The sequence below is a fragment of the Hemiscyllium ocellatum genome, chromosome 2, assembly GCF_020745735.1.
Source record: "Hemiscyllium ocellatum isolate sHemOce1 chromosome 2, sHemOce1.pat.X.cur, whole genome shotgun sequence".
Taxonomy (NCBI): domain Eukaryota; kingdom Metazoa; phylum Chordata; class Chondrichthyes; order Orectolobiformes; family Hemiscylliidae; genus Hemiscyllium; species Hemiscyllium ocellatum.
Genome location: NC_083402.1, coordinates 4,751,808 through 4,776,177, shown reverse-complemented (window position 1 = coordinate 4,776,177; position 24,370 = coordinate 4,751,808). Strand labels below are relative to the sequence as shown.

Below are 24,370 nucleotides of genomic sequence, written 5' to 3'. Positions count from 1 at the left end.
CAGGCCCCTCCATATCGCTTCCTGTAAATGTAAACTCACCATAGTCCAGAGGGCATCGGACTGTTCTCTCATTAGAGAGGAAAAGCTAGGCAAACGTGAGGACTGCAGGTTCTGGAGATCAGAGTCTAGATTAAAGTGATGAAGGGATTTTGCCCGAAATGTCGATTTTCCTGCTCCTCGGATGCTGCCTAACCTGCTGTGCTTTTCCAGCACCACTCTAATCTACGCTCATTAGAGAGAGATGTGTGGTGGTGGTGGTTTCACCGGACTGTCATAGTAACATCACTGGGGTCTAATTTTCAATCTCCAAGACTGTGAGAATCCCTGTCCAAACCTCTCCAACTCTCTCTCCCCCTCTTAAGTCGCTCCTGAAGACATGTGTGTTGGAACACCACCTGTCCAAATAACTCCGAATATGGTTTGATGTCTGATTCTCATGCAGTTCATTGAACATTTTCCAATGGTAAAGCTGTGATGTGAATCCAGGGTTCTGTATGATTCTTTGATTCTAGAGTCAGAAAGCGAATGCAGTAAGGCAGTTTCAGAGTGAATCCTGTTTGTATTACAGCTCAGCCTGACTCCTGTCCCTATGCCAGCATCGTGTTTGACAGCAACAGAAAAGGTAACCAGCTACATACTTTTTTTCCCACATCGTGATATTTCTAAACATTTAAAATACATCCTCCTCACTAACAGACTATTCTCTTTCATTTCAAGGTGACAAGACTCTCCGGGTTGCTGATTCAGAAGAGAGTGAGTCAGGTTTGTCCTTTCCGAATCCTAATCCTAATTCTTTCTCCTTTCCCAATCCCTGAAGCCCATTCTCTGATGTGTGGGACAGTGCTAGTTGGGCCTGGGTGATCCATTTCCTTGTTATTTGAGACCCCAACTTTGGGTGGCGCCATTATGGAGATTTGATCACATGACCTTAAAGCCCCATTCCCTCACCAGGGTGCTGTTGTCATTGGCCCGTCAGTCTATTCATCTTCAATAGGATGTTCCTTTACTCCACCAATCAGAAAGCAAACAGTCTCTCCACTATCCCATTGGATGATACTTGACTGTCTCTCAAAAAGCTTGTCTCTCCCAATGTATTTGTGAGCGTCATCAAGAGAATGAGGGGAAAATGTACAACTGATGGAGTAAATATTTCCCTTTCCTGTAACTACTCTGATAGTGATGGGACTGATATTTGGGTAAATATGCCCCTTTCCTGTATTTATCTTTAAACTGAATTTATAATTATCATCAGCTCTGATTTCTGTCTCTTTCTAGCGGATGTAACCTATGCAGCTGTGGTGAAGACTCATTAGGAGCGAATAAGAACTGAGGTTGCATTGTTTCTCAGATCAAATTCAAGGAACGTCATGGAACTTACCGGCTCAAAACTTGGCATTATTGTTCTTCAAAATTGTTTTTTAAATTTTTTTAAAAATTTGTGCCTTTTTATCTTAGTGTATTTTTAATTGTGGACTGAAACGCATCAGAATTGTTGAAAACCAAAGATTGTTTAAGGGATACTGCACACTTTTGAAAGCAAGTAACCTGACACTCATTGTAAGTGTTGTTTACACAGCTGCTGGGTCAGACAGCAGCAGAAGAAGGTGCAGACGAACTGGAGACATGCCCATGTACAACTGGCGATTCAGCCAGAAGCAAGTATCTGATTGGTCTTTGTACTAAAGATCAGTAATCAATGACAAAAACCGTTTTGCTGCCAATGACTATGTGATTGGTTCCCAGGTAATTGAACAGTTTGTGGATATGAACATGACAGGGAGAAGCCATCCGATCTCCACCATCTGAGGAACTGTTCATCATCAGATCTGTTCCCAGCAGGAAAAGCTACTTTAAATCTGAGGATAACCAACTAATTGTCTATTCCTTCAGCAGTTGCAGTAAGTTCTGACCTTTAATGAGTAAGTCAGACCTTTTATAAACCACACACTCTATCTCTAGTAAACAAGTGACAGCATCTGGAGAAGCAGCATTCTGATCAGCACAAGAATCATCTCAGCAGATCCCGCGAACAGGGATTGACGAAACTGTTTTCTGTGATTGATGTTTATTTTCTGTGTGGGTGTGTCTGTGTGTGTGTCTGTGTGTGCATGCGCATGTCTGTGTGTGTGTCTGTGTGTGTGTGTGTGTCTGTGTGTGTGTGTGCATACAATATGTGCTTGCTTTTAAGGGGACTTGATTCATGAGCATCTTAGAGTTTTAACTAATGTTGTTATAGCTCAATGGTCCATCATTTTTGTGTGGAATTAGAGTCTATTTATGTGTGATAAATAGTAATCCTTGTGAAGAACAGAAACCTAGTCTGTGCCTTCTGTCATCTTTAGTATAAAACTCAGGGGAAACTAACTTTGGTGACAATTCAGGGAATAATGCAACTTGATTTCCAACATGCTACCTCAGTGAGGCAGAACAGTAACCATCCATATGTAATAGACCACACTTGGAATATTGTGTCCAGTTCTGGTTGCCCTACTATAGTAAAGATACAGAGGCTTTGGAGAGGGTGCAAAGAAGGTTTACCAGGATGCTGCCTGGACTGGAGAGCTTGCCTTATGAATAAAGGTTGAATAAGCTCAGACTTTTCTCTCTGGAGAGAAGGAGGAAGAGAGGAGACCTGGTCAAGGTGTACAAAATAATGAGAGGAATAGACAGAGGCAATAGCCAGAGACTTTTCCCCAGGGCAGGATTGACTGGTACGAGAAGTCATAGTTTGAAGATATTAGGTATAAAGGAGACGTCAGAGGCAGGTTCTTTACACAGAGAGTTGTGAATACGTGGAATGCATTGCCAGCTGTGGTGGTGGAAGCAGAGTCATTGGGGACTTGCCTTAAAGGGTCAGTTTCAAGTACCCTACCACACAGAGTGCACAGCACGGGGGTAACCACAGGACGTCTATACTGTTCTAATCTACTTAATTGAACAAAGAATTCTCAAGTACTTGCCTTAATGGGTCAGTTTAAGTACTTTACAGATAAAAACAAATTAACTATCCCAACCACTGAAAGCAACAATGAATTGATAAGTGCATCCTGGATTGTTTAATGTGATGAAATAGCTCTTGCTTGCGGTCTGTGGTTACCCTGGGGAGAGATCTGTTGTTACCTTGTTTAATAACTGAACTGTTTTGACACAATACAATGGATATGCTCAGGATGTATATGACCTAACCCTCCCCCACTTTTTTTAAAAACAAAAACAAAACATGGTAATGTGAATCCCAGGTGGAACGTTAGATTGGGTTTCGAGGATTATTAGGCTCCAACCTTGGTTTCTAGCGGTAGAGGTTAGGACTGTTTAAATGAGCTGACCGTGATGTGGTTAGGAGAAAAACAAAATCTGAGACGAGGTGGTCATGAAGATCAGTGTTTCAAAGACGAGTGAATGTGTCGGGGCTTGCAAGAGATCAATCATTGAAATATAAACGAAAATGAAGCTGGCCTGACTGACAGAGACCAGTTTAAATGTGGGTCATAGAAATGAGGATGAAAGTGAAGGTACCATGAAGAATCTGACTTGGAGATTCTATCCAATGAGCAGAAAATTGAAGAATTATAACTTGGTTAAATTCCTCAGCGTGCAGAGGAATAAAGCTGGAAGAGGTGTGAGCTGCATGAGAGTTTTGATGACCAGAAACAGTTGCATCTTCCCTTGAGTGGCTGTCAGGAGCTGTTTCTTCACTTGGATCATTGAATCAGTGCATTTGTCAAAGAGACACCAAACAGAGAGTCTGAATCCTCTGTCTCTGGGGTGTCTGTATCAAATCCTCCCTGTTCTCCTATTGGTGTGCTATCCGTCCCCCTGTTGGAGAAATGTAGAATTGCCATCTGGGAGTTTGCGTCAGTTTTGTTTAGTCTGTAATTCTCTCGGTTCCCAGACATGGGCTGTGCCATGCCCCCTATTGGAGACATCTGGAATTACCGTCTGGGAGTCTGAGCTCGCCTGCTCTGGGTTTCCCTGTTGGTTTACTATCACTCCCCCTATTGGAGTCATCAGGAACTGCTGCGTGACAGTCTGAGTGAGTCTGTTCTGAGTGAGTCTCATGTCCATGGTGCGGAGATACCGTTAAGTGTCTGAGTTATACTGAGTCGGGAATGTTCAGTTTGCCGATCTGTCAGGGGGTTCTCAGGAATCTGTGACATTTCCGTGTTGTCACTGGGTAATGTCTGATGCCAATCTGTTGCACACTCTCCTATTGGGTCATTTAAACTGGTCGGGGGTCCCTTGGATATGGAATCTGCTACTGGTGACAGTGATGGAAGTGTATCATTTCCATCAGGGGTGGATGCCCTGAGGATGTGTTATGGGGTGTCCTTGGTCTTGTTATTTGGTCTGAAACTGTGTCAGCTGCCTTCCATAGACTAAGGTGGTGAGAGGGGCTGTGTTGTGTGCCAAAGGCTTTTAACTGGTTTCTGTGGTACCAGCCAGTTTTACCCATGGCTAGTAGAATCTTATAGACTGAGGGGCTAGCTTTATCCACCACCATAAGTGGACTGGAATATTTAGGGGAAAGGAAGGAACTTGGCTCATAGACCTGGAGCATTACTTGCTATCCTGTGGGGTACTCGACACGGTTAATTTTGCGATTGAAGTAAGCCTTGCTTAGTTTCTTTCTCGTCCCTAACTGGACAGCTACTGCCAGCTAAGTGCCTTTACTATTGTGGGGGAGGTGCTGTCCAGCTTTTTGTGGGGGAGGGCAGTGAGGCAGGCTCTGATAGGTCAAGTCCGAACAGGGAGACAACCCCTTTCATGGGTCAGCCTGTCATCAGTTGGGGGGGTGGGTGGTATCTCCTCACCATGAGGACAAATGGAAGCACTGTCTCCCAGGTTTTGTTATTCTGTTGCACTGTTTTCCTCATCATCCCTTTCAGTCTGTGGTTCATTCTGCCTGTGATCCCACTGGATTGGGGGTGGTAAGTGATGTGGAATTCCTGTTTGATACCAAACATGGTCAACACATTTTGCATTACTCGGCTAGTGAAATGGGGTTCCCTGATCTGACTCGATACTGCAGGGTCAACCCCATCTCGTGTACACCTGTTGTGTGAGGATCTGGGCTGTTGTTCTCACTGTGTTTGCCCCAATGGGAAATGCATCGATCCGTTTTGTAAAAGTGTCGATGATGTCATGGATGTAGGTGTATCTGTTTTCACATGGAGGCAGGGCACCTATAGAGTCAACTTGGAGGTTTGTCCAGGGCCCTTCCACTGGACGTGCGTGCCAACACAGTTCTTCAAGTGTTCTGTCACAGCCTCGATTCCCTGGTGCCCATGCCATCATGGAATTGGTAAATAATGTGGTTCCTGTCCTGAGTCAGGACTACATAGACTCCTGCCTTTTGGACTAACTCATCATGTACTTGCAGAGAATCTTTCCACATAGCTTAGGCATCTGGATAAATCCCTGCCACAATCTGTTTTAACAGGTCATCACGATGTTGCTCTTGTCGAAGGTCTTCTACGTTAGTCTGACTTACAGTAACTGCATTGGCCTGCTCACCTGTAGGTAACTGCCACAATTTTCCAACATGAGCAACATTTTATGGAGAATTCACCTGCTCTGTAGTTACCTTCTGGGGATGTCTTGTGGTGGTGTTTAACTTTAATTATACTCTATTGCCTTCCACGGGCAGACTGCAGTCCGTACTGAAATAAAGGGGGCTGTTGGTAGTGATTTCCCATTGGTAGAAATTAAACCTTTGCTTCCCAGAGTGGTAAGAATTCAGTGAGGCTGTTGCACACACACATGCTGTTGGAAAATATATCTGTGGATGGAGGAACTGGTTGGAGTGGCTAACTACATAAGCCACAGCTGCTAGTTCCACAGCCTGGTCACTGAGATGGTTGGGTAATTTTCAGGCTAATTGAAACAATAGCTGTCCCTGAGTGTTGGTCATGTATATCCCACAGCCGGTGATCCACATGCCATCCTGTCCAGTCGAGGGTCCACCTACAGAAATTCCGATGGCTGTGTCTGCTTGGTTATTCTCTTGTCTCATCCCAGCCATTTTCCCTGCTGTTTGGGTCATAAAAGGGCCGGTAGGGTGTTTTGTGGCTGTGATTTGGCAGTCATGTGGGTCTCCTCCATAATTCAGGCCATCAGCTAGGAAGCTGGGCACTTTGGTACGTTTGACCGTGATGTCCCGACTCTGAAGCAGTGGAGTCCATCGTGTGGCTCGAATCTGTCTCACTGAGCCATCTTTGATTGGGCCGTCCAGCAGGACCTGGATTGGTGTATGTTCAGTCAGTATGGTCAGTGGGTTTAAACCAATAACGTAGTCAAAGTATTGGCCTGCCCAAAAGACTGTGTGGTGGTGCCATTCCCACATGGAAAGCCCTTGCTCCACGGGCTGTAGGACCCTGGAGGCATAAGCTCCTGGCCCTTGCCTACCATGTCACTCTTGCAGTGGAACAGCAGCTATCGTCTGGTCTGTGGCTGCAGCTTCGAGGGCGTATGGTAAATCAGGGTTGGGAACTAGTCAGGCAGGTGCTGTTGTGAGGGCGTGTTGTAACTCAGTTACTCCTCTGTGTGTTGAGGTGTCCAATTCCAGGCAGCGTCCTTTATCAGTAACTCTGAGACTGGGGCTGCTTTGATGGTGAACCCATCAATGTGGTTCCTGCACTATCCCACTAACCCAAGGAAGGATCAAAGTGCACGACCATCTCGGGGGAGTGGGAATCGTTCTGTGGTCTCGAATCGCTTTTGATCTATTTCCCTTTTCCTGTGGGTGATTATCATTCACAAGGATGTGACCCTAGGCTGTAGAATTTGTGTCTTTTTCAGATTAATTTTGCATCCTAGCCTGTGTAACAGATCGAGTAATTCACCTCGGAGCTGAATGTGCTCCTCCTTTGTTTCTGTTTACACAAGTCAGTCGTCTACAAGTTGTATGAGGCAAAAGTGAGGCCTGCAGATGCTGGAAACTAGAGTTTAGATCAGAGTGGTGCTGGAAAAGCACAACAGGTCAGGCAGCATCCGAGGAGTAGGAAAATCGACGATTTGGGCAAAAACCCTTCATCAGGAATAGAGCCGATTCCAATGACTGATATCAAGTCCTGTGAAGTACGTCACTTGTGGGACTTTCTTCATTATTGTGGCTCCTGTTGGTGCAGTGAAGTGGGTGGGGGGGGGGTGGGCGGGGGGGGTGGGGGGTGGTTGACTTTACGAAGCTGTCTGTAATCAATGGTTAAACCCATCTGGTTTGCTGATTGGCCAAATGGGATCATTATTAGTGGAGGTTACAGACTGTCAATCACCTTGGCCACCTCCCCCTCTGCCTGTCTGAGGAAACCATATTTTTTTTGTGATTACAGGGTTGGGCCCCTCAATTATCACCTCTCCAGGGATATGCTCACAGTCATGTTTATGCTGGGCTAATATGTCTTTGCGTTTTGCAGCTATCCTTCCCACAGCCAGATTCTTGGTCATTGTCAGAGGATTAAATCAGAACTTTCCTGTTGTACTGACTCGATTAGCATGAGGACCTGTTGAGATGATGGATGGGGTGTTAATGACTGGAGGTAACTGCCCTATGCAGGCATTCACTGGGCCAATTCTAAAACTACACCTCATCAGATAATCAATGCCGAGTATGTGGATCCCCCCCAACCCCGGGTTGATTATAATAGCAGGACACTGGCATGTAATATCACCCAGTTTAAATCCGATCCTTTCAGTAACGTACCCCTCCTGTACATGACCAGCCAACCCATTTAAAGCAATCGTTCCTGTGGTCCACCAGGGTATATTTTTAAATCTCGATGTATTCAGGGTTGTGTCGGAATCTCCGGTATCCCAAAGGAAATTGACAGGGCGACCTCCTATCTCGCTGTTGACTAGTGGCCAACCTGCACCATCCCACTTTGTGTCACAGACCCATATCAGGGAGGCAGAAGCCTGACACTGTTGTGCGGATGCCTCAAAGGTTGGCATTGAGGGTCTGAGGTTGGTTAGTCTCCCACACCTGGGACATTCCGCTCAGAACCCATGCCTCACTGTGTCTTGCCTCTACAGGATTGAAGTTCACACAGACCTTCCTGCTCTCCTCAGTGCCCTGGGAAACTAAAGTCCTCACCCACTTAGCTGAGTCAGCCTCGGATAACTGACCCCTGTCTAACTCTCCAGAAACCCCTGTGATATGTACCCAAAGGAACTGGCTAAGACAGTTGGGTGTGTCCCTTTCTTTTGCCTACCCTTATCCAAGCCGTCGACGGGGTCCCCTTTATTCGAACCAATCACTGTCAGGATTGGCTTTTTCATGTTGACAAGGCCTCTGTCTCCCACATTTGCTGGAGCTGGGATCATGGGCTGTACCGACTGGCTCAAACACATTACAATAAGTTTCACCTCCTCTCTCTCGTCCAGACCCCGTAAAATGTTCTGCTGCCTGAACTTCTTATAGAATATAAAAGGATCAGTGGATGGTTCAAATTCAGGATTATGTTTTTCTATCTTTAGAATTAGTTGAGATTCCCTCCAGTGTGGAAACAGGCTCTTCGAGCCAACCAGTCCACACTGACCCTGCGAAGAGTAACCCAACCTGACCCATTTCTCTCTGATTAATGCACCTAACACTATAGACAATTGAGCATAGTCAATTCACCTGGCCTGCACATCTTTGGATTGTGGGAGGAAATCAGAGCACCGGGAGGAAACCCATGCAGACACGGGGAGAATGTGCAAACTCCACACAGACAGTCACCCAAGGCTGGAATATCGAACCTGGGACCCTGGTGCTGTGAGACAGCAATGCTAAACACTGAGCTAGCATGCCACCCATAGAGTAGGACCTCTACAGGCTTGGAGGGCTGAAGGGCCTGTTTCTGGGCTGTAAATTTTCTTTGTTCAATGTGGAAACAGACCCTTCAGCTGAACAAGTCCACACTGACAGTCCAAACAGTAAACCAATCAAACCCATTCCCCTTCCCAATATTTACCCCATCCCAATATACACCCAACCTACACATCCCTGGCCACTATGGGCAATGCAGCATGGCTAATTCAGCTAACCTGCACATCTTTGGATTGCAGGAGGAAGCCGGAGCAAACCCAGGCAGACATGGGGAGAATGTGCCAACTCCTCACAGGCCGTTGCCTGAGGCTAGAATCGAACCCAGGTCCTTGGTGCTGTGAGGCAGCAGTGCTATCCACTGAGCCACCATGCTGCCCTGATCTCTGCAGACTGTGCAGTGGTAAATGGGGTGATGTATGTGATTGGGGGCAGGTCCTTCGGGTCCCCGAACTGCCTTTCAATTGTTATTGGGTTCAATGTGACCGGGAGTGCTCCCAGGGGCATTGAAGGAGGAGACTCCTATGGGAAGGGTGGGGATAGACCCCAAACCTCTGTGCTCCTGGTCCACTGTTGAGTGTCTTCCCTGAGCTCATCCCAGTCTATCCTTTGTTTTTTTTCTTCTCTAACCTCTCCGTATGGGCACATTATCCCATTTCGAATGGAAAGCTGTGATTTTAATTCGTCAATTTCCTGCAGACACTTGGTATGATCTGCAGCTGCCTGCTTCTTCACTTGGAGTTGGGGGCCAAGTGCCGTGTGTCCAAGTTTTCAGATAACACGAAGATGTGTGGCAGAGCAAAGTGTGTAGAGGACTGTGAAACTTTGCAGCGATACTTAAGTGAGTGGGCAAATGTCTGGCAGGTGGAATACAATGTTAATAAATGTGACGTTATCCATTTTGGGAAGAGTGACGGTATAAAGGAGTATTATTTGAATGGACTGAGGGTACCGCTGTTGTTACTTTCTTGGTCCTAATACCACTGGGTCTCTCCCGACGTTTCGGTGTTTTACCTGACCTACCCCAAACACACACAGAAACAGTTGTTTGCTGGACTAGAAGTAAAAACCTGTTGGCTTTATCTTTTCAAGAACAGTTCAGTTTTGACCTTTCTATTCGGATTGATTCACTTGGGACTCCTGACCTTCGTGTGGGACAGCTGTCCTCTTAACAAGTGGCTCAGGCAAAATCGCACAGAGTGTCAGGTTGGACAGGATTCGATTTCAGAGCAACATATCGAGGTCCCATCTGGGGTGCCAATTTGTTATACCTGCCACACAGTGTGTTTAAAATCTTATATTCAGCAAAAGAACTGGAAGTCAACTGTAAGACAAAAATATTTGGTTGTTGAACACAATTAATATTAGAACAATAAAGTACGCCATAATCTAACAAAAAAAACCACAACAAACTATCTTACGTTTCAGCTTAACCTGGTGTGACCGTATCCCATCCCACTGGAACGGAGCTCCACACGGTGAGGTCTTCTTCTACTTCCGATGGCCTTGGAGGTGCCTTCTCTTTCAGTGGTTATTCTCGGGTTACCGCTCTGAGTGGGGTTTTGCGATGATTCTAATCCTTCAGAGCCATCCTGCCCTTTTGGGAGGGTCTTGACGATCTGCCAATGGATTGACCAGGTTTGATTGCCCTGATCAAACAGACCAAACCAGGTGTAGGCTCATTGATGGCAGGGTGGCCCTTAGGTGTTCATTATGGTCGGTGCTGTGTGCATGTAGCCTCCTCCAAATAAGGGTACTAGGCACCTCCATGTCTATTGAATGACTCCCTGCTCCCAATTGTCCCCAGGGTGACATTCTATTGTCCCATTCAAGTCCAGCTTCAGGTGTGTATTGCAGGGTCTGCAGCTGTCAGGTTTGTTTGTAAACCGTCTGTGAGCAGCTGTAGCCTGTCTGGATCCTGCAGCGGGTGGATTAGCACAGTCACTTTAGTCAAGGCTGGGTTTGATTTCCCAGCATGCTTTAATCAGTGTCCATCTTTTGTAAATCCATGGTACACCCTGGTACTCCTGGTACACCCAGCCGAGTGCAGCCTCCGATCTGTCCTGGCCCTGCTCGGGGCAGTCAGAGTCAGGATGCTCTCCATATAAGGGATGAGGAAATGAATGATCAGCAGCACACTCTCTGTCTTGACCCTTTCTGCTCTGTCCCAGGCTTTTTTCCTCCTGGAATGACAGAGGCAGGTAAAAATACTCCAAAAACCTTGATGCAGCTTGGACCAAGCTAAAGAAACACAAGAGACAGCCCCCAAGCTTTGGGGCATTGAGAAGGCAATTGTGGGGACTGTAGAAATAACATGCAAACCACACCCTGGCTTCAGCAGTCACAACAGATATTACAAATCTACCTCATTCTGTTCAGTTCTATATTTGGTTCTAAATGTATCAGAAATAAATATCCTAATGACACAGGCAGGGAGTGTTTCGTTCTGTTAATCGATTCTGTTAATGGTGGATGACATAGTTTAGCCAAGCATCAGGTCTTTGTGACCTTGTTCGGATAATCTGAAATTCGGATAATTGAATGCTGGATAATTGAGGTTCCTCTGTGTGTGTATGTCAGCAGTGTCAGTACAACCCAGACTCTCTGAAAAATCTCTTTACACATGGGAGTGGTGATTAACTCGCCAGAAATCTCTGGTCCTGGGTCAGTCCTTAGCTCCACGATGTGTTCAGTCCAGAAGGTCCAGGACAGCAGCCTGCATCTGTGTCTCCAGTCCCTCTCTCTTCAGCAATAAAGAGGGATCCATATTATCCTTTGTCTGATCCAGGGATGCTCCTGTCAAGGGAGTGTTTGACAGGGACTATGTCTCATGGAATCATAGTGTCCCTATAATGTGGAAGCACGGCATTCGGCCCATCAAGTTGACACTGACCTTCTGAAAGACATCACACCTGTTTCCAACCCCTTCCCTTATTCCTGCATTTCCCATGGTGAATACACCTCAGCTGCACACCTTTGGACTGTGGGAGAAAATGAAAGCACCCAGAGGAAACCCACGCTGACACAGGGAGAATGTCTCTGTCGGGTTTGTACAGTTGCCAAAGAGTGGAATTGAATCAGGTCCCTGGTGCTGTGAAGCAGCAGTGCTAACCACTGAGCCACCGTGCTGGCAGTAATGTGCAGAGGAGCTTTATTGTGTATTTAACCCAGTGCTTCCCCAGCTCTCAGAGTATTTGATGTTGGGACTGAGGACTTTGAGAAATTTATTGGAAACTGGTGCAATCGTTCCTTTTCTGGAGTGGCTATGATTGGTGCCCCACTTTCAAAACAGTCTTTTCACTCTCTCAGCTGCTACTGACTGTACACAGCCTTCCCTTTCTGTAGCCTTTCATGTAAGATTTATCAACATTCCTTTGGCAGTGCACAGGAAGTCAAGTCCCTTCTGTAGTTTTTTTGTGAAGGGACAAGAGGAAGCGAGTGAGAAGGGTGAAATGCTGGAGTATTGATGATGAGGTGTCTCTGTGTGTCTTTCTGCAGTCCTCCTGTCAGTCTTGGTACTGGGAAACAGTAAGTATTTTCTAACACTGACCTTTCAAATCTACTTTGTTAATCATGGATTTGCTTCCTCCTTGATGACCCGTCTGCTGCCTGGTACTTACTTCCCAAAGCTGTTGCTGTTCAGCACAATGAGCCTTTTCCTTCACCGTGGTTTCTTCATCAGGGAGAAATGACTTCCTTTTGGGAAAAAATGAAGCCAGGATAACATCGCTTACCTGAAGCTGCCGAAACATTCCCATCAGAGCTCCGTGTGGGACAGAGCCCACAGAAACTCATGTGACCTTCCAGAGAGTGAGGGGAGATACAGAACACTGCAGGCACCCCCAGGTTTCAGAGAGATCCTGGGACAGAACTGACTGAGAAGTGACAATAATAAAGGTAACTCTTCCATCTGCCTTTTGAACCACTTTATCCCCCTGTGCTGCTAACTTAAGTGACCAGTACATATGTACCAAGGTCCCTTTCATCCTCTGTGCTTTTCAAGCTGCTGTTGTTCATCATGTCTTCCCTTGCCTTGTTTGTCCTGCCCAAGTGCATCATCTCATATATATCCACATTGAATTCCATTTGTAACTGCTCAATCTATCAGACCAGCTCATCTGTATCCTCCTACCATCTCAGACTCTTATATTCAGCTTTATCAAAATGAATGCTGATGTTGCATTTGCCGTCCTAACTGTTAAGTGAATCTGCATGCTGCTCTTAAGTGAATTCTGAACCAGGACTCCAAAATCTACAACTCTTTTCTTCCAAACAAAGTACAGAACCCTTCACATTTCCCCATTATCATTCATCTGTCACTTCTTTGCCCACTCTTGTATCCTGTCCAAGTCCTTCTGCAACCTCCCAAATAGACCATATCCACTGGCTGTCCTTAGTCTAACTTACTTGTTACCATCTCGAAGAATTCTAACAGATTTACCAGATATGACCTCGCCTTAACAAAGTCATGTTGACCCAGGTGAATTTCATCATGTACTTCCAAGTGCTCTGCAATCTTATTCTTGATAATATAGAAACTAAAATCTCACGAATGACTGAGGTCAGGTGAACCAGCCTATACTTTCTTGTCGGAGAAAGTGAGGTCTGCAGATGCTAGAGATCAGATTTCTCCAGTTTCCTCATTTCCCCTCCCCCCACCTTGTCTTAGTCAAATCCTCGAACTCAGCACCGCCTTCCGAACCTGCAATCTTCTTCCTGACCTCTCCGCCCCCACCCCACTCCGGCCTATCACCCTCACCTTGACCTCCTTCCACCTATCACATCTCCATCACCCCTCCCTCAGTCCCTCCTCCCTACCTTTTATCTTAGCCTGCTGGACATACTTTCATCATTCCTGAAGAAGGGCTTATGCCCAAAACGTCGAATCTCCTGTTCCTTGGATGCTGCCTGACCTGCTGCGCTTTAACCAGCAACACATTTTCAGCTCTATACTTTCTTGTCTTCTGCCTCCCTCTCCTTAACAAAACCGTGCTCTCTGTTTTTGATACATCCCTCCCTCTCCAACTGTAGATTAATTCTGTCCCTGAAAATTGCTTCCAATTGACTCCCCCCTCCTGAGGGGAGACTGACTGGACTGTAGTTACTTGGTTTATCCCTTGCTCCCTTTTTGAATTGCGGTACCACATTGGCTTCCCTCCAGTCTTACTACACCTCTCCTGTAGCCAGAGAAGAAGTGAAAATGTTTTGCAAACATCCTGACTATTTCCTCTTTTGCCTCACACATAAACCTGGGACATATTTCATCCAGCCTTGGATATTTAGTTTTTAGCCTGCCAGACCACTCTGAACATTCAGGATAAAGCATCAACAATTAGTTTTGCTTTCCCAACAATACGTACAACTTTTATTTTAGACAGCTGCATGACCTAAGCTTCACCTGCACAACACTGGAGTCTTAGTTTCAATTTTTTTGTTCAAAAGTAAGTAGATTATGATTAGGAAAAATCACACAGTCTCAGTGTTTCCATGTCAAACATAATCTTCAACGTGTTGAAGAACTGATCACAATGCTTCCTTTTCTATTGTCAAGCAGCATTTCTGATGTTGGTTCCACGTTTTTGAAAGATAGGCCATAGGCCTCTCCATTCCAGCCTCATCGTCCTGTAAGAGAGCTGCTCTAATCTCCAAATCACTAACATCTCCTGCGAATTGAAATGGTCCATTACACCTCAACGCACTTAACACAGATTCAGTTGTTAAAATTACTTATCGTTTTTCAAAGGCTGCCTGGCATCATTCTGTAGACCATTCCATCTTTATTCATTTTTGTAATAAATTAGTCAACAGAAATAACTCCACAGAGGCTGGTATCCATCATGAAGTGCCCCTTTATTTACATGTGGAGAATCCATGACCCTGATCCAGCTCCCTCAGAGCCAGCTCTCAGAGTGAACAGAACCTCTGACATTCCTGTTTTTTCAGTCAGCCAGATCTCCCTGATTGGCCCAGATTAACAGCCCCAGTCGGGGAACTGATATTCTATAAGGTGTACCTGGCTGACCTCGTTACAATCACTACATCCTTCCCCGCCTGAATCCGAGGACAGAAGCCAGTTCTTTTCTTCGTAGATCCTCCTGGGGTGTTTGAGCACTGGGTCAGGTCCCTCCAACTCTGACCCCGATATGGGCGGTGTGGAACACACAGCCGCTCACCTCTCGTCTCTGGATTGTCTTGGAAGAAATTCCTTCTCCTGTCCAGGCATCAAAGGCACTGAGGCAGCGACATCCGCTGTGTCCATTTCAGATTCCGAGGCATCTTCAAAGCTAGATTCCCTACAGTGTGGAAACAGGCCCTTCAGCCCAACCAGTCCACACCAACCTTCCGAACAGTAACCCACCCAGACCCATTTCCCTCTGACTAATGCACCTCACGCTATGGGCAACTTAGCATGGCCAATTCATCTGACTTACACATCTTTGGACTGTGGGAGGAAACGGGAGCATCCGGACGAAACTTACACAGACACGGGGAGAATGTGCAAACTCCACACAGACAGTCACCTGAGGCTGGAATCGAACCTGAGACCCTGGTGCTGTGAGACAGCAGTGCTAACCACTGAGCCACCATGTCGCCCCATGCTTGATGGACAGGCAGAATACCCAGGTTCCCAAACAATTAGAAACTCTGCCAAGGAGCCGGGCATGTATTGTTTCTGCACTGTTTGTGAGTTTGCAGCTTTCATATGGTCCATGTCCTTGTTCGGCACCATTGGACCAACCAGAACTTTATACATCACAGGACCTGACCTCGTGTTGACCATGTAGCTTACCCATGCAGAGCCATTCCTGTGGTTCCTCAACCAAACTTCATCCCCTGAAGAATGTCAGAAGTCAGATGACACCAGGGTGCAATTGTTTGCTCTCACTTTATCTTCCAATGGATGTGACCTGGTCTTGTTGACTCTGGAGCCCAAGTAGGTCCCTTGGGGTGCCTGGAATTCACATTTTTTCCCTTCTAAGGTACATGGTCACCTGGGAGAAATATCTCAGTTCTCTGTCCAAGTTCTTTAAGTACTCCTTGTTAATCTTCCCTGATATTTACACGTCATCGAGATAAATGCCACCATCTGGCGAGAACTTGTAACATGTTCTCTATTGTCCATTGAGAAACTACCCAGGCTAATGTTAGTCCAAAAGGCAGTATTGTGTATTGGTATTAACTTTTATGGGTATTAATTGCAGGATATTTCTGGGAATCCTCATCTAACTGCAATTACAAATATACACGGGTCATGTCCAGCTTCATGAAGGACAGTGCCCCCTTCCAGCTTTGTGAATATATCTCACTGCGAGGGATTGGGGATTTATCTAGCTGTGAAAAACTGTTTACCATTTGTTTAAAATACCCACAAATGGCAAACTGACCAAAGGGGTTGACAATTGGGATGACCGGGGCTGCCTATTCTGTAAACTGCACTGGTCTGATGCTTCCTTGCATTCCAGCCGTCTGATTTCTACCTCCAATTTGAGGCAAATGGCACTGGCTGGGCCTTGCAGCCTTCTGGAATTACTTCCTGGTCAACATGCACAGTGGCCTTGTCTCCCCTGATAGTCCCGAGAGCTTCCTGAAAAATGTCAGGTGTTTCATTAGTACTCAGGCAGCCATTTTCCAATTGGAGAATATTGAGCCAATCTCGGTGAATCATTCTCAACCAATTTTAGCCCCATCAAGCTTGCTGCATACTATAGTCAGTGGCAACTGAACCAACTGGTTCTCATAAGAGGCCCTTAATCTGTACAGGTTACCCAGTGTAACTTGTTAGTCTCGCTGAGGTCTTGCACAAACTTAAGATTTGGAGTCCAGAGTGATTAATGTTAAACACTGGTTCTGTCATCACTGAAACACCCACACCAGTATCGGGCTCCATTAGAAGCAGGTGACTGTTTAACCAGATGTTTATTTTGATTGGTTCTGATTTGGATGTTGCCAATAAACGTAACTGTTCCAAACCAGATGTAAGTGGATTTTCCCAAGGTGTGCACTCTCCTGGATACTGGACTATGAGCTCTCTTACTCAGTTTAGGTCCAGTGGGACTCTTTTGCTGTTTCGAGTTGCACACCGGCAGCAACTAATAGTGGCCTGTTGGCCCGGATCCTGAAGACAATTTTAATTGTTTGGCTGAGGCCTGGCTTTGTTCTGGGGTTTTTCTGTGGGCTGATCTCGAGTCCCTCTGTTCAGGGTATGTCCTGAGTGAGGCTATGCAATTGCCTTCACTCAAGTACTGTTCCCTAAGCCCAATCGGCCTGGTGAGGGGGTTCATTTCCATCAGGACGCTTTGCAACTCGTTTGCCCCACTGGCCACATTTTCCATGATAAAGCCAGTTGTCATGCACTTTGAAGTCCAGTTGGGCTTGAGCTAGTAGGTGCTTGTGCATGGTCACATCATTAATCCCAAATACCAAATGGTCTCTCAACCCTCCTTAAGGGTTAAACCAAAGTCACATGCCACTTCCAGTTGTCTTAGCCCAGTAAAAAATCCTGATGTGGATTCCCCTGGTTCTTGAATTGCCAAACCAGGAACACTTCAGAATTAGAGGAGACTTGGGATCTTAATTTCTCTGAACTAAATCCACAAACTCTTGAAAGGTTTTAGTATCTGATGCCTCAAGGAAAGTCACTCTCCTCAGAACGAAACAAGCTGTGCCTCCACAAGATGTCAGGAGAACTATTGATTGCTTTTCAACCACCCTAATGTAATTTGGCCAGAATCAATAGCACATTTTTTCCACATCCTGGGCCTAGTCTTTGATAGTCGGATAAAATGAGTCAATCTTCAGAAATAACAGGATGATGTCAGAAATGTTTACCCCAACTCAAAGATGACTGTTACAAGTGATTTTTTTTTCAGGAGCATACTTACCTCTCAACACCACTGAAATAACTCCACAGAGACTGGCACCCCTCACCAAGTCACCCTTTGTGGAAAGTCCTTCACATTGATCCTCCCTCAGAGCCAGCTTTCAGAATGAACAGGATATTTGACACTCCTGTTTATGTCTGTCAGCCAGGGCTCCTTGATTAGACCAGATTAACAGCCCCAATCAGGGAACTCATATTTTATGATGTCCACCTGGCTGACCTCCTTCCAATCAATACATCAAGGGTGCGTCTATTGTCCTAAACTTAAATCAAAATTTTGATAAAATCCACACGTGCCAAAAAATCTCATTTTCTCTCATTTTGTGTGAAAGCCAATGAAAGCTTTTGTTTTTCCTGTTCTGGGTGACACTTGTCCTTGTCCCACACACATCCCACAACATCACCTTGGCTTTCGCAAATTCACTTGTTCCCCGGGTTTAGCTAGCTCACCTGAAGGAAAGGAGTCACTTTCCCTTTCGACAAAAGGAATCTCTCATCTACACATTTCTGTCCTCATGACAGAGTTCACCTCTGGCCTTTTTGTTATAGTCAAAGCTACAGCGTGCTCCATGTTATTCTCTTTATTGTGCTCCCTTGTCATCTTTGCTGACTCCGAGAAGTCCCATAGATTTTCCTCACACCTTCCAACATTCCGAATGCACACGACCCAACTTAGTCGAATAGAAACATTGAAGTTTCTGAACCGAACCTCCACCCTCAGCAATTTCCTTGTTAATTTTCGGGGATTCCATCCTGTCCGTCCTGGTGACCTACCTCCCTTTTCCTTCACCACTTTATATTTTTCTCACATTTCTGGCCTGACACAAAAAGAGATGAGAGGATCAGTTCATATCCATCAGCCATTACAGCGGCTTGTCCTGCCCTGAGTACACTTTAGTTTTCGACATGAGTTCTGTTTACAGAAGATTAGGATGACTTAAATACTTTTAAAATAACAGGGTGGCCCAGTGGTTAGTGCTACTGCGTCCCAGAGCCAGGGACCCAGGTTTGATTCCAGCCTCATGTAAGTGTCTGTGTGGATTTAGATTAGATTCCCTGCGGTGTGGAACAGGTCCTTCGGCCTAACCAGTCCACAGAGACCCTCTGCAGAGTAAATCACCCAGACCCATTTCCCTCTGACTAATGCATCTAACACTGTGGGCAATTTAACCTGTCCAATCCACCTGACCTACACATCTTTGGACTGTGGGAGGAAACCGGAGGAAACCCACGCAGACACAAGGAGAATGTGCAAACTCCACACAGACAGTCCACCAAGGCTGGAATCGAACCTGGGACCCTGGTGCTGTGAGGCAGCAGTGCTAACCACTGAGCCACCGTGCTGCCCTTTGCGGATTCTCCCTGAGTCTGTGTGGGTTCCCTTTGGGTGCTCTGGTTTTCTCCCACAGTCCAAAGATGTGCAGGTTAAGTGAATTGGCCATACTAAATTGCCCATAGTGTTCTGGGATGTGTGGGTTAGTCAGGGGAAATGTTCAGTAGTAAGGGAATGGGTCTGTGTGGGATACTCTTCGGGAGGTTCAGTGTAGACATGTTGGGTCAAAAGGCCTGTTTCCACACTGTTGGGATTGTATGAATAATTTCTCTCTGTAACATTGTAAGTATTGACAGGCTTAAATGCTCTTATCCATGAATGAACATTATTTTAAATTTCCCAAACTCAGTATCTGTTTGTTCAGGCTGTTTCCATAAGTTCCAAAACCTCCAGCTGGATGTTCCCAGGACCAACTCCTATCCACATTGAACAGCTCATCGTAAACCCTGCACTGTTCCTGTGACAGGGATGTAGAAATCTCTTCTACTTTACCAGTTAATTTATTTTGCATGGGCAAGGTCAGTTCTGCTTTTGCCCACCTTATATCTGTTATCTTCTCAAACACCATGAAAATTGCTTCCATTTCCTTCTTTTCAAATTTTGACAAAACCTGCTGTAGTGATTGAAATGTGGGCCCGGTGGATCTCATTGATTAGATTAGATTCCCTACAGTGTGGAAACAGGCCCTTCGGTCCAACAAGTCCACACCGATCCTCCGGAGAGCAACCCACCCCGACACATTCCCCTATATTTAACTCTGACTAATGCACCGAACACGACAGGCAATTTAGCCTGGCCAATTCACCTAACCTGCACATCTTTGGACTGTGGGAGGAAACCGGAGCACTGGAAGGAAACCCAAGCAGACTCGGGGAGAATGTGCAAAATCCACACAGACAGTTGCCTCAGATGGGAATTGAACCTGGTTCCCTGGCACTGTGAGGCAGCAGTGCTAACCACTGAGCCACCGTGCTGCCCCTTTTAGAAGGTTCTTGATTGGGTTGTTACCTGGGCCAGGGGGCACTGGGGGACAGATATAAACAGGAGATTCAGAAAGTCTCCTCTTTTTCGGAACTGGTTCTGAGCTGGCTGGTAAGAGACCGTGAAAATAAAATGTGTCTTGGTGACAGGATCCTGGCCTCTGTGCAATCATTTCACCTGCACAATCTATAAAATCTCCTGACTGAACTGTGAATTATGGCTCAAACCTTCCTCTTTAAGTCTCTTCCAAACATTTGGTTTAACTTACCTAGCATGGAGTAGCATAGAATCCCTAATGTATGGAAACAGGCCATTCAGCCCATCAAATCCACGTTGACGTTTAAAAACAAGGATTCCATCCCGTCCCTGTAACCCTGCATTTCCTGTGGCTAATCCACCTAACCTAAAATCCCTGGGCACTATGGGTAATTTAACATGACCAATCCACCTAACCCCCATATCTCTGGACTGTGGGAGGAGACTAGATGACCCGGAGCAAACCCACACAGACGGTCCCAAGGGTGCAATCAAACCTGGGTTGCTGATGCTGTGAGGCAGCAGTACTAACCACTGACCCACTGCTCCGAAATGGCATCACTTTCAATTTCTGTTACTTTTCTTTCTCTTGCCACTCTCGTTCCAATTTTTTAAGCTTTAATGCTCTTTGAAACTTTTTTCTTTCTCCTCCCTTTCTATCTCTTTCTCTGCTTTTGGAATTCTCATCTCCAATTTTCTCAATTCCATTTGCCTTCAAAGACCTTCAGAATTGTCCCAAATGACACTGATTTGTAACTTAAACAAAATACTTAGCAATTTATGAACAATACAGTGACTGCAGACGAGTGAAAATTCAACAAAATTAAAGAGCAATATAGTCGACGATGTCTATTTTCATTTTTTATTCATTTCAGCCCCAATCACACAAAATACTGACGGATGAAAAAACACAGTTAAGGGATAAATAAAATACAATAACAAAACTGGCCAGATCATGCAAGCGGTTCTCATGATACTTTAGTTCCACAGGCAGAGATGATTGTTTCTTGGTTTGACTTTCTGGAGATATCAATCAGGGCCAAAGTTTCAGCTCACTCCGATGGTTCTGATCAAGAAGCAATCTGCAAATAACTTCCAGGCCTGCCCTCACAAAGAAACCAAAACTTGTTTGTCACCTTCAGCTCACATCTTTTTAATTCCCAGCTCCAAAGTAAAACTGATGAAATAAAAATAATGAAGTATTAGTGAGGGTTATAACATCATGAACTGCAGCAGCTCGCTAGTACCTTTGTGACAATAATGTGGGACAGGTAACACCCACTCACAACACCTACACCCCATTCACGAATATAAGTTCAGCATGTTGAGAATTATATGAAGTAATCGGAACAGTAAATTAAGGCTCATGCAAATGAAATTTAAAGAATTCTGTTGGTCTTCGATGGTGATCATGTTCTGCACAAGTTCACCTCCCCCACCCTTCTTTTTCTCACTTTGACAGCACTTCCCTCTCTTGCTTCCTCCCTCAAGTGTCAATCAAGCTTCCCCTTCAGTACAACAATGGTCACTGTGTCAACCACTTGGTGTATGAGCAGGTTCCACATTCTAATCACTCCCTGTGTTTTCCTGAATCCCTTGGTGGTTTGATTTTGCTTTTTTATAGTTGTGTCAAGACACTTTATTCCTTGTCTCTGCTGCATGACCTGGCTTTGTGACTCGTAATTGTAATCTGGGCTGTCCTCTCCATAATCCTCCTGACCATGTTCACACTCAGAGCAGTCAATCTCATTGCTCATTGTCAGAAATTCCTGAATCCTGAGGACAATATGGGTTTGGTTTCATCACCTTCCATGGACTCTTTGTTTTGATTCATTCATGGCATCCAGTTGTCACTGGCTGGGCCAGCATTCATTATCCCTCCCGAATTGCCCAGAGGCTACTGGGAGGTCACTCGCATTGCTGTGGGTCTGGAATCATATTTGAACCAACCAGGGAATAATGACAGACTTTCTACTCGATAGGTCATGGCCATCACGAGTCTGTTAATCCAGACTGACAAAAAGGAACACCCAACATAGTGGGACTTGAACTTCATTCCCCAGGACCTTACCTGGGTCTCCAGATTAATAACCTGGTGATAATAGAATGGGACCATTTCACCTCCCCATTTTGAGTGATTCATACAGAATCTCCACGACCCAATTTATCTCTCAGCCCACCTCTCCCTCTCCAAATTCCCAAAACATCGATTCTCCTGCTGCTCGGATGCTGCCTGACCGGCTGTGCTTTTCCAGCACCACACCTTTCGATTCTGATGTTAAATACAAACTGAAACAATTGTGGATGTTGGAAATTAGCAGCATCTGTGAAGAGAAATCAGAGTTAATGTTTCAGGTCCGGTTTTATCTTTTCTCACTATATAACAGATTCAATGTTTTACCTCACTGTTTGGTGTCTGTGCTGTGTTCATATCCTCTCTCTCTCTCTCTCTCTCTCTCTCTCTCTCCCCCCTCACAGCAGATTCTGCTGGGATGTTATTTGCCACTTGTCATCCCAAGCCCAGATATTCTCCAGATCTTGTTGGATTTGAACATGAACTGCTTCAGTAAATTGAGGATTTGTAAATGATGCTAAACATTGCATAATCATCGGGTAAGATCCCCACTTCTGACCTTACGATGGAGGGAAGGTCATTGATGAAACAGCTGGGGATGTTTGGGCCTGGGAGAATGAGATGAGATAACTCATGTCCTATAACCACGACCATCTTCCTTTAGAACTCTAACCTATGGAGAGTTTGACCCATGACCCCCCTTGGTTCCATTTTTATTCAGAGATCCTTCCTGCCACACTCGTTTGAATCCAGCCTTGGTGGGGTTTGTTAAAACAAAGGGGGAGGGGTGTTAGGTATTTGGTTGATGCTTCCCCTTTAAGAAAGCTGGTTAGGTGACTTGCAGGGTGTCATTTCCCCTTCCCCCCACCTCACCCCAGTTCCAAACTTCCAGCTCAGCACTGTCACCATGACCTGTCCTACCGACCTATCTTATTTACCACCTATCCACTCCACCCTCCTCACTGACCTATCACCTTCATTCCACCCCCATCCACCCATTGTGCCCTTTGCTACCTTACCCTGCGCTCCTCGCTGACCTATCACCCTCATCCCCATCCCCATTCACCTATTGTACTCTATGCTACATTCTCCCCACCCACACCCTCCTCTCATTTATCTCTCCAAACTTCAGGCACTCTGCCTGTATTCCTGATGAAGGGCTTTTGCCCGAAATGTCGATTTCCCTGCTCATCGGATGCTGCCTGAACTGCTGTGCTTTTCCAGCACCACTCTACTCCAGAATCTGGTTTCCAGCATCTGCAGCCATTGTATTTCCCTTGCAGGGTGTGGTGCCAGGGGCTCAGTAAGGAGACAGTTGTGGAGGGGTGAGCATCATCAATGAAGTGTTCCTGTCCAGAATTTTACCTCTGCCTCCCTAATGTGGAATTCCTGGTTCCCAGTGAATTACGAACTTCACAATAACAAAATGGCATAACTTTAATCTGAACGGTAGGAGGTTCAGAGGGAGTTTCAGGCAAAATGCTTTCACTCAGAGGGTGGTGGGATTCTGGAATGCATTGCCTGGGACTTTACTAGATGCAGGAAGCCTCACAGGCTTTATAAAGTATTTGGATGAACACATGAAGTGTCATGAGATCAAAGCCCCTTTGCTTAGTATGGGAAAGTGAAACTTGTGATTAAGTATGAGGGATCACAGGAAAACATATGAAATTTTAGCAAAGACTAGACACGGTAAATGCAAGAAAGATGTTCCCGACGACTGAGGAGTCAAGAACCAAGGGGTCACTGGATAAGGATATGGGGTAGGTCATTTAGGACAGAGATGAAGGAGAAATTCATTTCCTCACGAAAAGCATAAAGAATACATTACTACAGGTGGCACAGTGGCTCAGTGGTTAGCACTGCTGCCTCACAGCGCCAGGGACCCGGGTTCAATTCCCATCTCGGGCCACTATCTGTGTGGAGTTTGCACATTCTCCCTGTGTCTGCGTGGATTTCCTCCAGGTGACCCGACTGTAAGGAATCTAAACAGAAAACAGTTGAGGCCAAAACATTGAATACTTTAAGAAGGAGTTAGATCGAGTTCTTCAGATTAAAGATGTTAAAGAAAACCAGAACAAGGTCCTGAGTTGGACAATCAGTAACGATCAGATTGAAAGGTGAAACATGCTTAAGGGCTGAATGGCCTCCTCCAGCTCCTATTTTCTATGTTAACAAACGCCTTCTGGAAATATAAGCTCAATGTATTCACATGTTGTCCTTTATCTGCAGTACATTTCATTTTCACAAAGTGACCTGCTA

At 45.6% G+C, this 24,370-nt stretch overlaps 1 long non-coding RNA gene across 1 annotated transcript; it reads left to right on the top strand.

Moving 5' to 3' along the window:
* The first annotated feature begins 568 nt into the window (after positions 1-568).
* On the top strand, positions 569-1,389 carry LOC132826413 (uncharacterized). The gene is made up of 3 exons (XR_009645878.1): positions 569-622; positions 718-762; positions 1,276-1,389. It is a non-coding gene; the product is annotated as an uncharacterized LOC132826413 (long non-coding RNA).
* The last annotated feature ends 22,981 nt before the right edge of the window (positions 1,390-24,370 follow it).